Here is a 17,081-nt window from a genome sequence, read left to right as displayed (position 1 = left end):
TCCACTGCTTTCCTAACCCAAATCCCCAAATTCCAAATTTCTTTAAACAAAAGCATGGTCAGGCCTATCACAGCAATACCCCAGGCCCTGGTATCACCCTCTGTCATGGTCTGGGTTTTTATTGCTGTGAAGAGACACCATGATCGTGGCAGCTTTTATAAAGGATACATTTAATTGGGGCCAGCATACAGTTCAGAGGTTCAGTCCATTATTCCCATAGTGGGAAGCATGGCAGCATGCACGTAGTCATAATGCTGGAGAAGGTACTGAGAGTTCTTACATCTTGACTCACAGGCAATAGGAAGTGTTCTGAGACACTGGGTGTGACTTGAGCATAGGAGACCTCAGAGCCCGCCTCTACACTGACACACTTCCTCCAACAAAGCCACGCCTCCTAACAGTGCCACTCTCTTTGAGGGCCATTTTCTTCCAAAGCACCACAGTGTGGAAATAGGGCAAGTACTGAATATTGGTACAGGTATCGAATATGGATACAGGCAGTGGGTATAAGTACTGGTGGTGGGAATGGGTACAGGTATTAGTTATGAATAATTGGTATAAAAGGGTACAGATATTCAATATGGCAACAGGTATTGGGTTTGAGAACAGGTATTGGAAATAGGTTCAGGTTTTGGGTGTTGATCCAGGTATTGGTTATGGGTACAGGTGTTGTCAGACTTTGGGCCGCCAACTCATAGAAATGACGTGGAGACTTATTATTAATTATGAAATCTCAGCCTTAGCTTAGGCTTGTCCCACAGCTCATATAATTTAAATTAACTCATATTTTTATTAATTTATGTTCTACCCCATACTACCCATCCTTCCTTTGTGTCTCCTGGCATCTCCCTAGCACACCTAGACTCCTCCTCCTCTTTCTTTATCTCCCTGGAAATCCCGCCTATACCTCCTGCCTAGCTATTGGCCATTCAGATTTTTATTACACCAATCACAGCAATACATTTTCACATACTGTACAAATATTCCACAACACTTCCCCCTTTTTGTATAAATAAAAGGAAAGGTTTTAACTCTAATACAGTAAAATTATATACAATAGACCAATTATCAAGTAAGAATTACATTCACAATGTCTAGCCCATTTGTATTTGTCAAATTTGAAGACATTGTTCTAGTATGTATCTTATCTTGATGAGTCCAAAGTAACTTGTATCGTACCTTGTATTACCATCCTAAAAATATCTTTTTAGACCTTAAAACATCTTCTTAGATAAACAACTTTAGCTTTTATGGTTTTAAACCTAATAGACTTTACATCTTCTATATAAGATTTTTTTTTTCTGAATTTGGTAACAAGGAAAACTGTATAACTATCTAGTCTTCAATCCCCATCAGAGACCCAAGAAGGATAAAATATTACCTGAGTAATCAGGAAGTACAGAGCAAACCAGTAGTGGTCATCTTGAGGGTCCAGTTTCAGGGTCCTCTGCGTCAGGATGCTACTGTGCATGTCAGAGCTCTGTGTTAGCTTAAGGCATGGCCCAGTGTTTTAGGCCTTATCAGCCTCAATAGATGACTATTAACCTGTATTTCTTTATTACCTTAAATAGCTTTCAAGGTCTAAAACTTTACATTTTAAATGAACTGCATAGGTACAATATCTTAAAGAAGACTAGAAATTATATATATATATATATATATATATATATATATATATACAGTATAAAAAATAACCTTAAATTTGTATCAACAATATTTGAGACTAGTGGTTGTTCAAAAGCAGATGCAATACTCCACCCTTCCATCCCATTGTTTCTATACTATATCCCCTTTCCCTTCAGAAAGAGATCAATGAATCTAATCTTTGTTTAACTTTTTTTACTATTACCAATAAAAACTTGTAACCCCCCCCAAATGATGACAAACATCTATAATCAATCGAATGACCAAAAGCCACCCACTCCACCTATTGGTAATGTGGGCGTCTAGATTGTTTTCTACTGTCTGGGGGTGACGGCATCTTTAGGGGACCATGAGAAGATTGGGATAAAGTTCAAATCCTGGGAGAGGATTTTTTGTTTAGTCTCTGTGTGATGGGAAAGTGTAAGGCTTATCTGAAGTCCTGGCTGGTTAGTTTGTGAGATTGGACCATCTTAACTAGCAGCTTTGAAGTTGTTCTGAATGCAGTTTTGAGGAAACTGCAATAGAGGCATTCTGAGAGGCTGGATCACCTGGGCTCTTGTCTTTATTGGTGTTTGCTGGGTCCTGCCCGACTATCAAACAGTCCTTGCAGGGGGGAACGAGGATTAAGAAATAATAGATATGAAAAATAGAAATATAAAGAATAATATCTAGTGTAATCAACATAAAAGAAAAAGACAGAGACACAGAACAGCATTGGGAGGGCTCTGGGTCAATACCACAGTCACCTTGAGATTATTCCTCATGCTTTTTATATACCAGCAATGGGGGAGGCAAAAGACCTCCCCTCTTAAGAACAAAGTACAGACAAATGTAAACACTTCCTTAATTCTCAAAACATCTAGTAGCCATGCATTACGGCAAAACATCCTGTAATTAGGCCTTGAAATATAAGACACCTGGTAACCATGCTTTTGGCCAAAACATCCTATTATGCAGCCTTGCACGGCAAAATACACCCTAATAAACTTATCTGGGGTCAGAGACAGAACAGCCACTAGATACAAAGGCTAAAAAATGGTGGCACTCACACCTTTAATTCTAGTATTCCAGAGGCAGAAATCTGTCTGGATCTCTGTGAGTTCAGGGCCACATTGGAAACGGCCAGGCATGGTGACTCACACCTTTAATCCCAGAAAGCGAGCCTTTAATCCCAGGGAATGGTGATAGAAAACAGAAAGATATATAAGGCGTGAAGACCAGAAACTAGAAGCATTTGGCTGGTTAAGCTTTAGGTTTTGAGCAGCACAGTTCAGCTGAGAGCCATTTGGATATGAGGACACAGAGGCTTCCAGTCTGAGGAAACAAGATCAGCTGAGAAGTTGGCCAGGTGAGGTTAGCTGTGGCTTGTTCTGTCTCTCTGATCTTCCAGTGTTCACCCCAATTCCTGGCTCAGGTTTGATTTTATTAATAAGACCTTTTAAGATTCCTGCTACAGGGAATGGTTACAGGTGTTGTAAATGGGTACATGTATTTACAATGGGAACAAGTATTGTATATGTGTACAAGTATGGGGTGTGAATAAATGTATGGGTACAGGTATTAGTTATGGTTCCAGGAGAAGGGAATGTGTACATATTTTGGGTCTGGGTACAGGTTGAGGAAATCAGCACAGATGTTGGGTATGGGTACAGGTGATGGGAATGTGTACAGATGTTGGGTATGAGTCAGGTAGAGGAAATGGGTACAGATGTTGGGTATGGGTACAAGTGGTGGGAATGTGTACAGGTATAGGGCATGGGTATATGACCTGGACTGGAAGGTTGTTCCCCCTGAGGGAAAGGATCAGAAGATCAAAAGATAAAGAGTGTAGAAGAAAGAGAAGATAAACTTTGGGATCAGGACGTCTTGCACAAGCTATGTCTTATGCCATGCATGCTTATCAACAACCACACATCTTATATACTGTTTTTCAGGGGAGAAATGGGACCAAGTCAACCAGAAGCTAACCACACAGTGCCGCACAAGGGGAGCACAGAGCATCTAAAAACATCACACATGCAGCACACCATGGCCTTGGGACTGATAAGCATTGTCCCTCAAGGTGGGAAGTGTTGGGTTCTCAAGATCCAAAGCCACAGCTCCCCTAAGGCCCTGGCTCTAGGCTGTTACTGGCTCTGCCAAGCATGATCCTGGCTTTGCATGGGGGCCTCAGGGAAAACCTTGGTTGTGCAGCCCTCAATAGGTGGAGGAAATGGGCACAGGTATTGGGTATTGGTGCATGGATTACATACTAATACACATATTGGGTATGAGTACAGGTGGTAAGAATCAGGATAGGTGGTCAAAATAGGTATAGGTCATGGATATAAGTACTGGTATCGGGTGTTGGTGCAAGCACTGTGAATAGGTACATGTGGGATATTTGATCACACTGTGAACCCTGAGCTTGTATTTGAATTAATTAAATAAAAGTAATATTGGATCAGGAGGCGGAGTTAACAATTAGTTTACAGGAAGTAATCATAGAGCACCAGAGGGCATCTTGAAGAGATATTCACTGGAAGTGGTAGGTAAGGATTTTGTGTGGCATAGGTTTTTCTGGTTTGGTGAAGCAGAAGCACAGGTCTTTTGGAGATGCCATCAAGGAGGGAAGGTCAGCTAGGTGCTATTCAACCTCTCTGAGCTAGCAGGTTTTCATCCTAGCCTTTGAATCTCGAGTCTTATTTGTAAATAGAATGATAGAGGTTGAGTTGAAGCTACCATTAGTGGCAGCAACAGTGCTGGTGCCTGCAGGAACAGAACTCCTGCCCGGCTGTGGCCCGAGCAGCCAGGCTGCTGCTAGAGAAGCAGACTAGTAACCAGGGAGTTGCAGTTTCTGGCTGAAATAGTTAATAATTAATAATAGTTGAGGTGCAGCCACTGTGCTGAAGATAAAACAACATTTGGCATTCCAACATGTGGCATGGCCACACAGACAGAAAAGTCGTGTTGGCCATCCGGCTCTGTCACAGCTGCTATCTGGGCTTCTTGGGCAAAACTTGCAGCAGGCAGCTGCTGCTTGCTGGGACTCCAGAAAGCAGGCTTGCTTAGAAATTGTAAGAGGGGCTTCAGTTTGCTGCTAACACTGAGGACAAACTACTGAGACATCAGCAGATTTGGTGAGATACCTGGGAAGTCCTTTAGGAGAGAGAACATTGAAATGCAGGGTGCTAGGATCCTGTATAGTGCTGCTGTAGATGGTTTGAAAATGAAAATTTTAAATGAGGGTATAAATGACTTGGCCGGGATTGATATGTCAATTGTAATTACTACAGTTTAGTAATTAGTATTTTATCCTTAAAAAAGTGGGTTGATCACTGCTCCAAATATGATAATTTGACTGATAAGACACAAGCCTTAAAAACCTCCACTATTGAAAAGATTAGAAAGACCTACTAATGAAATTAAGAAAAATACTTAGACACAGACAGAGGAAGATCAGAACCTACCTCACCATTACATTATGAAACTGGAGGTGTAGCCCAAGGTTATTAGAACACCAACCTTAATTTATCCAGTTATCATACAAGAATGACCACCAGATGATAGGCACTCCCAAAGCCATGCAGAAGTTAATTGGAATCCTGTAGAAATATTAGAGTTGACAAGATTTAAGGAAGCAGTATTCACCCTTTGTGAAACAGATGTTAAATTCGTGGGCAACTAAGAACAGAATTATTCCACAATATGATTAAGTTACAGAATCACTGGAAGCTGGTCATTAGGTTACAGTGGAGAACCTGGTGGAGAGGAAGCTAAGCTAGGCTCATAGAACAATGAGGTAGGGCTAGAGGTAATGAGATTTCTCAAGGCCAGCTCTGTGAGGGCCAGTATGCTGATATGCAGAGACAGTCTCTTTTTGATGATAACACCTTGGTTCTATGCCACATAACAGATTTGAAAGCTTGGGGCTGGGTTGAAGAATGAAGAACGAGGACTGAGTCATTTACTAAAATTATAACAAGGCCCAAAAGAAGATTCACTGATTTTTTTTAAATAAAGATTGACTTCAGCTGTAAATAGAATGATATCAGATCCAAAAGTTAGACAAAAATTAATTGAATCTTTGGCTTATGAAAATGCTAAGTCAGAATGTAAAAGAGTGATTAGGCCTTTAAAGATAAGATCAGCACCCATAGATGAATGGATTAGAAATACAGTATCTCACACTTGTGATGATACTTGGATAGAAGAGGTGATTTCTAAAATTTTAAGAAAAATCAGTAGATCAAATATTTCAATTGTGGCAAACAAGGTCATCTGAAAAGGGATTGTAGGTAAGGCATTCCTAGAAACAATGTTTTTTTTCCTAGAGATAATCCAAATAGAAGGCCCCAGCCTCTTGGAGTATGTAGATGGTGTAGGGAAAAGGGGCTGGCTAAAGAAACCCACCCTGACCTGGAGCCCAGAACTAGGGAAAGATGGCTCAGATCAGGGCAGAAAGAAACACAGTTTGGCTCAGTCAGATCAGAGCCATCTCTGCCTCTGGCCAACTGATTTGTGAAACCAATCAATCACAGACCAGGATAGTAGAACCCTGGGCCCCGGGTTGACTCCACCCCCAAGACTTCCTGTGTAAACCACCCTGCCTAGTGAGTAGAAACAAGGCTGTTCTCTCTACCCTGGTAGAGGCAGCTACTCTCCTGGACTCCTCCTTCCCAAATAAATCTCCTTCTCAAAAGAGTTTTGGATGTGAAGATCTTCATTCACTGGTGTAGAGAAGATCCTTGCTGAGACGTCCCCCAGTGGACAAAACAAGGGAGAGCTGAAACAGCAGAGCAAGCAGGAGCTGAACAGAAGATTTTTGCTGAGATGTCCCTTGGTGGATAGAGCGAGAGAGCCAGAGAGAAGGAGAGAGAGAGACAGAGACAGAGACAGAGAGAGACAGAGAGAGAGAGAAAGAGACAGAGACAGACAGAGAGAGAGAGAAAGAGACAGAGAGAGACAGACAGAGAGAGATATGAAAAAGTAACACTTTCCCCAAGAGTCGGAGGAGATTGCTACATTTCTGCAGGGGTTTCCCCTTTTGCAGAGTGAAGTAAAACAAGCAACATCTTGAGCCAGAGAAGCAGAGCTCTGCTAGGAAGCCCCCTTAAGTGGGGGCTGAGCAAAGCTCAGCTGTTGAGGCTCTCCAGCAGAGGAGCAGGATTGCTATATCCTGTAGGGAGACTATCCTTCATAACACGAGGTATACCTTGACCTTCCTAAAGAGTCAGGATACCCTTCCCTGCTGAAGCAGTTCCAGGCATGACTCTCCTGAGAAGTCAGAACAATTTCCCTCCCAGGGCTGGGCTGCTTCTTTGCAGTTCCAGCCATCAGAGCTGTGCTAAGCAACTCTAGGTGTTCAGGACACCTTCAGGGCAAAGCTGTTTTTCTGAGCAGCTTGAGGTGTCCGGAATACCTTGCCTTCCAGGGCTGAACTGTTTCCTTGCAGTTCCAGCTCTCAGAGCTGTCCTAAGCAGCTCAAGGTGTTGCCTGACTCCTCAGGTAGTCAGGACACCTCTCCCCAGAGTTGTTGCACCCAATTTACCTACATTTTTGGTGCCGAAACCTGGGACACCAAACCCACAGAGTTGCAAAACTCATGTTTTGCAATCAGTTTACTTACAGATGGTATGTGGCAAAGGCTGGCATTGGACTAATGAATACAGATTAACATGGGACAGGCAAGGTAACCCTTTGCCATTGGGAAATGCCTTACGGGGCCTCTTGCAGGCCCCAATGTCAAATGTGGTTCATTAATTCTCTGTCAGCATTAAGGAAAACCCTCCACAGAGCAATTACAAGACTGAATGCCTGTTATTGAAAACCATACTGCCCTGGATGACAGAATAGCTTCAGTAGATTAAATTTTCAGGAGAGACCATGAAACAGTTATTTTGGCAAACTTCCATAAATAATAAAGACCAAACCTGAAAATACAAATAAATGACATTAAAATTGAGGATCTGGTATACACAGGTGCAGCTTTAACAATTATTTCACCAAAACTTGGCATCCAGATTGGCCTCTTCAGAAGGTAAATGTTCAGTTACCATCAGAAAGCATGTGTGTTTCCTTATTTTACCAGTCACATAGATAGAAACTTATTTCTAAACACCCTCAGATAAAATTTTTTTCTAAGCCCTCACTACTATGAGGCATTTCTTTTTATTTACCCTGGAGCAAATCTGGGAGCTGGCCTCCCAGTCTGTGATAGATTTGTGTATAGGTAGTGGCAGTGGGAATGGGTACAGGCTGTGGAATGGGTACAGGCTGTGGAATGGGTACAGGCTGTGGAATGGGTACAGGCTGTAGAATGGGTACAGGCTGTAGAATGGGTACAGGCTGTGGGTCTGGGTACAGGTTATGGAATGGGTACAGGCTGTGGGTCTGGGTACAGCTTGTGGGAGTGGTTAAAGATGGTGGGAATGGGCACACGTGGTGGGAAGGGGGAAATGTGGTAAAAACGTGGAACAGGTTGTGAGAATGGACAGGTTTGGCTATAGGCACTGGTGGTGAGCTGGGTAAAGGTGGTAGGGGAGGGTAGAGGTGATGACATGGGTAAGTTTATGGAAACAGGTGGTGGGAAAGGGTATAGGTTTTGGGTATGGGTATAGGCTGTGGAATGGGCCAGCATGTGGGGATGGGTAGAGGTTGTGGGAATGGGTAGAGGTTGTGGGAATGGGTAGAGGTTGTGGGAATGGTTACAGGTTGTGGGAATGGGTAGAGGTTGTGGGAATGTTTACAGGTTGTGGGAATGGGTAGAAGTTGTGGGAATGGCTTCTGCTTGAGGGAACAGGTACAGGTGGTGGGAATGGGTAAAAGTTGTGGAAATAGGTACAGGATGTGAGAAGGGTACAGGTTTTGAAAATGGGTACATGACATGGGAATGGTTACAGGTGGTATGAGGGGTACAGGAGGTGAGGGTGGGTATAGGAGGTGGTGATGGGCACAGGTGGTGGGAATGGGTACAGGTTTTGGGATTGGGTAGAGGTTGAGGAAATGGGTATAGGCTGTTGAAATGTGTACTGTAAGCCACTTGAGCCACAGGAGTGGCTACACCCTTCCCCCCAAGGACCTCTTGTAAGAATGATAAGTGGCACTGGTTAGGGTTGCTGGTTACTGCACAGAGAAGTCACGGGGCACAGCCATGACTACTCAGGATCAGAGCTTTATTAGGAGAAAGAGGGTGGGGTCAGAAGAACCAGGCATGGGGGGAATGCACGTGCAGAAAGCAGAGAGAAAGATGATGGGGGGAGAGAACAGACTAGAGAGAAGGGGCGGGGTCTGAGTCATGGCTCCTTAAGGCGCAGGTGGGCTTACAGAGCTATGCCATGCATGCGCAGATTGTGTGACCATGCTGCATGTATGTAATCACCAGCGCACACTGATGACGTAAGAGGCAAGACCCCTAGTCTAGCTCCTGAACTGCGCATGTGCGGTCATGCAGCTGGAGTGTTGCAGAATCCTAGCATTCCGGAGTTTTTGCCTATTATAAAAAAGTGAGTGGACAGGAATAGGGGCAGTGTTTCTCCTGGAAAAACTGCTTCCAGCTGACTTGGTGGGTGTTGGTTGACTCTTGACGGGGTAGGGAAGGGAGCTTCTGAGGTAGACAGGTGTCCTGGGATGGTGGGCTATCATCTGCTGCCTTGGAGCTGTTTATTTTTCTTGGCTTGGCACTCTGGCTGCTTTTGTGTCTGACAGGATGCTGATGAGACAGAGAAAAACTTAGAAGAAAGAATTATTATTATGGAGGGGTTTCCAGGGTGATAGAGAGGGGTCCCAAGACTGGGAAGGTATGGGTTTGGCACTTATCTTGAAGTAGATCCAACCTGTGCAGATGGATTTAAGGTGGTTTCTGGAGCTTGGGAAAGAAATTGAACATATTAAGAAGCAGTCATGAGAAAATTAGTCTTGGGCTGGTGACCACTGTAGTGTTTGGTACTCTGCTTGTATTGGTTAGTGTTAGAGAGAGAGAGAGAGAGAGAGAGAGAGAGAGAGAGAGAGAGAGAGAGAGAGAGAGAGAGAACATGTTTTTTAAAAATTAACTTTATTAAATACAATGTAATTATTTAAATGTATTTGTTTGCATTAGCACCCAAATAACACTGCAGAAATTTAGAATAAGTTCTTTTTTTTTGGTGCTTTTGAGACAGGGTTTCTCTGTGTGATTTTGGAGCCTGCCCTGGATCTGACCTCAGAACTCACAGAGTTCCACCTGGCTCTGCCTCCCCAGTGCTGGGATTAAAGGCGTACGCCGCCGCTGCTGCTGCTGCCGCCGCCGCCGCCGCCACCAACACCACCACCACCACCCAGTGTGAACATGTTTTTAATTTTTTAACCTGAGATAAGCTTTATCTGAGACAGATTATTTTCAGGCACCTGTTTTCTTTACTAGTTTAGCATCCAGGAGACACAGGTGATCAATTGTTGAGAACATTTAACCATAATAGATGATTATATTAAAGACTGTTTTTGCAGAGCCCAGACATTTTTGGGTCTAGGGGCATAAATACCTTTTAACTGTTACTGTTCCTTTACCATCTGGGTATATATTTGATGGTCCTTGAGTTCTGGATCTATGGTGATCCTGTAATAATTAGCTGGGTAGTTAATTAAAAGAGGGAACCACGAAGAGAAAAGTTTGTAGGGTGAGATCTTATTGTTCTGGAATTGGGGACAAGGCAGAGAGCAGGGCCCTGTCTGTGTCACTGTGCATGAGGAGGAGAAGCACATCTGACAGTCTGGAGTGAGGCACATGGAGGGAGAAAATGAAACGAAAGCTCCTACCTTAGCCAGGAAATCTTTTTCCATTAAGTAATCCTGAAAGTACAATTAAGTCTGGTGAGGCGGGTAAGACTGTCCCCCCTACCCTGACAATAGGGAAATGAGGAGAGATGGGACCCCAAAACTCCCCCAGGACTGAGCAAGTAGCTCAATGTCCAACAGGAAAGAAACAGATCGCCTCCATGTTGCATTCTGGGTTCCCTGCGAGCCAGCCTGTTGCCAAGCCTAGCAGGTCTGCTGGATGTCTTTGACACTCCCATGACCCAGGGTGCATGGAGGCAGTCAGCTGGCCAGTTATCTCTCTAGGTGGCACTTTGAACAAGGCTCAGTTGATGGCCCAGCAGGGCACACACAAACCGCGTGGCCTTCGAAAACAGGGACCCGGAAGCCCTTATGCAGCCGTTCGGATGGTGTGTGCCAGCATTTGGCAACTCTGTTCACAGGCTTTCTCATTTCTCTCTTGGTACCTTAAATGCCACAGCCGAAACTTCCACCTGTGGGGTCAGGAGCCTTGCTCTCCAGATGCTTAAGTTTTAGCCCTTATGTTGGGGAGGTCTGGGAGACAAGAGATGGATTTTATTCTGTGTCTTGAATTTTTTTTTTTCTTGATGTCTGCTGGCTTGAGGACAGCTTTAGGAAGACCTACCAAGTGTCAGGCAGGCTGTACGCTGATCTCTGGTTAGAGAGTCATCCATCCTGATTACTGTGATCCCCATGTGGGTCCTGATTGTAAACTCATTTGCATGCATCCTAGCCTGTTTCAGACCCATCTGTGCTTCTCGGGCAGCTTGAGAATGAGTAAGAGGAGGAGAGCAGGAGGAGTTAAGGTGAGAGCCGGAGCTGGGCAGAGGCAGCCCACCTGACACTGGAGAACCCGCCCCATACCCGAGAGCAGAGCAGAAGTCAGACAGGCGGACGTGGTTGCATGTGGCAGAGAAAGAATCAGATATGGAGAGGGAGGCGGCTTCAGAGCTTAGGTAGAAAGCTTGGGAATAAGGTAACTCTTTTCATTTGCCCGTTCACTGGCAGAAGTTAGACAATTCCTGTGAAATATTGGGGTTGAAGCAGCCATTATGTGGCCAAATTTCAGAGGAGGAGTGGACCAGTGAGGAGGAAGACCCATGTCCCATGCCTGCAGTGCTGAGAGAAAAAAATTAAAATAACAAATGGGATCCCAGGCTCCTATTTCAAGTGTCCTTGGGAATAGGTAGTCTGTGGACTGGCATTAACAGCACAAATTACCCAGTCATCACCATGAAAAGGGCAAGGGCTGGGGCGTATGTACCAGAGGACTCCTTGGGGGTCCAGACAACATTCAGTACTCGGTTAAGAGAGAATGAGTCATGATATGCAGTGGAGGACCAACATCAGTTAGGTAAGTTTTCCCTTTGGTTGGTGTAAACATTTCCCCGAGTCTGAGGGAGTGACTGTTGAGCATCTGGCACCCCTTTGGTACTCTTGGAAGCAGAGGTACCCCAGCCACAGTCTTTAAGGCTATGGCTGGCCCTCTTCATCTGAACCCACCCCACTCACATTGGAGCTGAAATCCTGCAGTGTCCTTAGGTCAAACCAGGCTACTGCGCCCCTTCCTGCCCTCCTCTCCCACCTTCCTCTGGAGCTGCCCATAATAATCCCACAGCTCCTGTAGGCCCTTGTGTAACCCCTTCCTGTGGACAGGACCCTCCTCCTAGAGCTTGGTTTTCATTCTTGCCTTCTCACCTTTACAAAAGCCCTGGTATGAAGCACCAAGTCTCTCTCGTAGGTAGAGTTTTCCTGCCTGACCCAGTCAGGACAAATCTCTCTCACCCACATTGGATCTAATCAATACCCTGTGAAATCTGTAATGAAAGGGTTAATTTAAAACTCATAACACCAGGTTAATACTTAATCTATACAGAGGTAATCTTAAAGGAAACGTGGCTTGCTGCCATCTTATCTGCTGTCCCCCCACTGGGATGGGGGCAACCTCATGACTGACAGCCATCTTTGCTAGGGTTGGGAAGGATAGACTTTGCCGTGTGACCTCACTCCTATCTTAATCAAATGACATAAGCCATCCAAGGGGAAACAACTTCTCCTAGCTGTGAGGCCCAAACCAGATGAGTCTTCCAGTATTTTTAACCATACTAACAAGCCTCAACCCACAGTCCCTTTTCTTCCTCTCCAGCCTCTCTGGTTTCCCTTTCTCCCTTCTTAGCAACAGGCTGCCCATCCAGTCAGGGCTGACACAATCCCTGAGCAGGACCCTAAATGAAATTACAGTACCCCAGGGGGCGTCCTTTCTAGGGATCAGTTTGTAACCTGTCTCTTGGCTGGCCACCCTTAAAGAGGGAAATTATGAAAAATTCCAAGAGGTCATCAGGACAGACATGATGACCCATCTCAATTCCTAGACCACCTCACAAAGGCCCTCTTACAATATACTAATCAAGATCCTGAGACCCAGATGGAAAACATCTCCTTGTGACCTACTTCCTCTTCCAGAGTTTCCCTGATATTAGGTTCAAACTTAAATGCCTAGAGAAGTGATCCCTGACGCCACAGGCAGAAGTCTTAGCAATGGCCCTTAAGGTGTAAAGTGGGAGAGTTGAAAAAGCCCCCAAATAAAAATACCTGATGCTAGCAAAGGCCTTTCAACCCATCATAACAACTGCCCAGACTCTCTGGCTTCCTCAAGTCTGAGAACCTCTGGGTCCCCTTTTCAAATGCAGTCAGGAGGGTCACTGGGCCTGGGCCTGTCTGATCCCTCATAAGCCACCCAGATCTTGTCCAAGGTGCCATCAAGAAGGGCATTGGGGGGTTGACTGCCCCCATGTCCCATGCATCATGGGGACATCAAGCTCAGATGGCTCTTCAGCTGACCTCTTAGATCTGGCCATGGATGACTGAGGGCACCCAAGCTCCCTTGGCCTGACCACTGCCATCTCTCACTGGGAGCCTCAGACAGATATTACAGTATCAGGGCAATCTATCTCTCTCCTTCTGAGAGCTCGGACCACTTACTTAGTCCTGATGGAATTTTAGGGACCCACATCTCTTGCTTTCCTATTGTCAGGGTAGGGTTACAGTTTTACCAGTCTCATCAAACTCTACCAAATATATCATGCAGGCTCCATACCCACTCTCTCTCCACAGCCTCAGGGGACTTAACCTCTTTTCTCTGACCTTTTAAGAAAGAATTTTCACAAGTCCCACTCCATCCCCTAAAACCATCCATCTGCCAAGATCATAGCTGCTCCCCGAGACACAGACACAGTCTCTGAGTGGACCAAAAGGTGAGTTGTTCTCCTAGTTGACCACCCCAGCCTCTAGACTTTAGGCCTATGGGCACATCTGTGCCCCCATACCCGCTCCCACTGCAGTACCAGTTGCACACCAGCAGGCAGGACTCTTGCAGGCAGGCCAGACTACCACCATCCCCTACCACACCCTGTAACCTACAAGCCCCACTCCATCCTCCAAGATCACAACTGCTTCCCGAGACAGACTCTGCCAGCTCTGAGTGGACCAAGATCTCTAATTGGAACAAGAGCTCCAACTGGAACAAGAGTGCCTATTGGATCTAAAGAGGCTCCCTCAGACACAGAAACCATTTGCACTGCCTGGAGGAAGAGATGGATAGACGCCAGTGCAAAAAATACATTCACCAACATAAAGAGCAACATGGCACCATGAGAATCTAGTAGTTCTACATCAGCAAGACCTGAACATTCCAAGGCAGAAGAGGCAGAAGAAATCGACCATAAAATGACTTTAAGAAGATGATAGAGGGCAGGAACGCCCCTCCCTCACCAAGACCCCCCAGTGGACCCTGCAATCTATATGCCCTGCCCCCATACCCATCCACCCAAGACCCCAGCCACTTTCTGAGGCTTAGAAACCAGCCCCCAGCTCTCATTGGAACTAGAGCTGAGTGACTTTGTTCATACCCAGTGAGCCCTGTCCCTAGGACCCATTCCTGGGCCCCAGCTATTCCCCCAGGAACACCTGCCCAACATGGCCCCAGTTGCTAGCCAACAGGCAGGGCTCTTGCAGGAAGACCTCTCCCTCACCAAACCCCCCAGCACTCCTACAATCTACACACCCTGCACCTATACCCTTCCTGAGGCTTGGAAACCAACCCCCTGCTCTATTCAGACCTAGAGGTGAGTGACTGTTCATACTCAGTGAGGCCAGCCCCTAGGACCCATCACTGGCCCCAGCTGTTCCTGGGAACACCCACCCAACTCAGCACCAGTTGCCAGCCAGAAGGTAGGGCTCCTGCTAGAAGACTCCCCGTTCACCAAGACCCCTCAGCGGACTGCCAAAATCTACACACCCTGCCCCCATACCCATCCGCCCAAGACCCCAACCACTTCCTGAGGCTTACAAACCAACCTCCAGGTCTCATCTGGCCTAGAGAGCTCTCCTTGGACAAAGAGCTGTCAATGGACCAAGAGTAACCTCAGAAGACAGGGAATCTGCCAGGCCTCATTAGACCAAGAGTGGCTTTTTGAGAAGTAGAATCTGCCACCTCTCATTGGACCAAGAGAAGCCTCCTGAAATACAGACTCTGTCAACTCTGACTGGACCAAGAGCCCTGAGAAGACCAAGAACGTATCTGTGACTCACATAATCAACTAGCTTGGGTTGACCCAAGAGCAGCTCCTTGAGACACAGAATCTGCCTGCTCCCATTAGACTAAGAGCTAAGATTAGACCCAGAAGGGCCCCCTGAGACACAGACACAACAAGCACAGAATGAACCAACAGCAACTCGCTCAGACACAGGCACCTCTTATACCCATTAGACAAGGAGATGGGCAGACGTCAAGGCAGAAGTACAACAACATAAAGAGCAATACAGCATCACCAGAACCTCATCCTCCTCCAACAGGAAGTCCTGAACATCACAAGGTAGAAGAAGCAGAAGAAAGTGGCCTTAAGAATAACATCATAAGTTGGATGGTGGTGGCACATGCCTTTAATTCCAGCACTCAGGAGGCAGAGCCAGGCAGATATCTGTGAGTTTGAGGCCAGCCTGGGTTACTAAGTGAGTTCCAGGAAAGGTGCAAAGCTACACAGAGAAACCCTGTCTCGAAAAAACAAAACAAAACAAAACAAAAAAAAAAAAAAAAAGAATAACATCATGAAGATACTTTAGGCCTTTCAAGAAAAAATGAAAAATGAAATTGAGGAAAAGATAAACAAAAAAGTGGAAGAAATCAATAAAGAAATTGAGAAAAAGACAAAAAATGGAAGTAATCTATAAAGAAATAGAGGAAAAGACAAATAAAAAAATTGGAAGAAAGCAATAAATCCCTTAAAGAAAACCATAAAAAGCAATTATTAATTAAACAGGTGAGGGAAACAGTTCAAGACCTGAAAAGGGAAATAGAAACAATGAAGAAGACACAAACAGAGGGAATGCTGGAAATAGAAAATCTGAGTAAACGAACAGGAAATACAGATGCAAGCATAATCAACAGAATATAAGAGATGGAAGAGAGGATCTCTGGTGTAGAGGATACAACAGAGGAAATGGATTCATCAGTCAAAGAAAATATCAAAGCCAAAAAAGTCATAACACAAAATGTACAAGAAATCTGAAACACCATGTAAAGACCAAACCTAAAAATAATAGGGATAGAGGAAGGAGTAGAATACCAACTCAAAGGCACAGAAAATATATTTAACAAGATCATAGAAGAAAACTTTCCCAACTTAAAGAAGGAAATGCCTATGAAGATACCAGAAGCCTATAGAACACCAAACAGACTAGACCCCCTAGAAAAGTCCCCTTGCCACATAATAATTAAACAACTAAACCCATAGAATAAAGGAAGAGTATTAAGAGCAGCAAAGGAAAAAGGCCAAGTGACTTATAAAGGCAAACCTATCAGAATAACACCTGGTTTCTCAATGGAGACTTTGAAAGCCAGAAGGACCTGGACAGATGTAATGCAGACACTAAGAGAACATGGAAACTGGAAAGGAAGAAGTCAAGCTTTCACTATTTGCAGATGACATGATAGTATACTTAAGTGACTCCAAAAATTTGACCAAGGAGCTCATACAGCTTATAAACACCTTCAGCAATGTAGCAGGATACAAGATTAACTTAAAAAAATCAGTAGTCTTCCTATATACAAATGACAAATGGGTTGAGAAAGAAATCAGAGATACATCACCCTTTACAATAGTTGCAAATGATATAAAATACCTTGGAGTAACTCTAACTAAACAAGTGAAGGACCTGTATGGCAAGAACTTTAAGTTGGATAAAGCACAGGGACAAATAGCCAAACGAATGGAAACACATGAACTATGAACCAAAGGCTGAGGGACCCCCAACTGGATCAGGCCCTCTGAATAGGTGAGACAGTTGATTGGCTTGATCTGTTTGGGAGGCATTTAGGCAGTAGTACCAGTCAGAACAGCATCCATCTTCTTCAGCCATCAAGTGCATAAGGGACTGTTTAAATCTGAGTCATCTTGAAAAATTTGAAATAAATTACTTAATTCTTGGGTAGACAATCCAATGGCAGGATGCAGCCAATTAATATCACCCAATAATTTTTGAAAATCATAAAGAATTTGCAACTGTGGAACAGGGACAGAGTGGGAGAGCAGGGAGGGAGATACCATGATAGATGAGGAGATCATGGGAATAGAAAGAGGCAAGGTGCT

Source organism: Peromyscus leucopus, chromosome 17 (assembly GCF_004664715.2).
Source record: "Peromyscus leucopus breed LL Stock chromosome 17, UCI_PerLeu_2.1, whole genome shotgun sequence".
NCBI classification, from domain to species: domain Eukaryota; kingdom Metazoa; phylum Chordata; class Mammalia; order Rodentia; family Cricetidae; genus Peromyscus; species Peromyscus leucopus.
Note: the sequence above shows the minus strand (reverse complement) of the source record.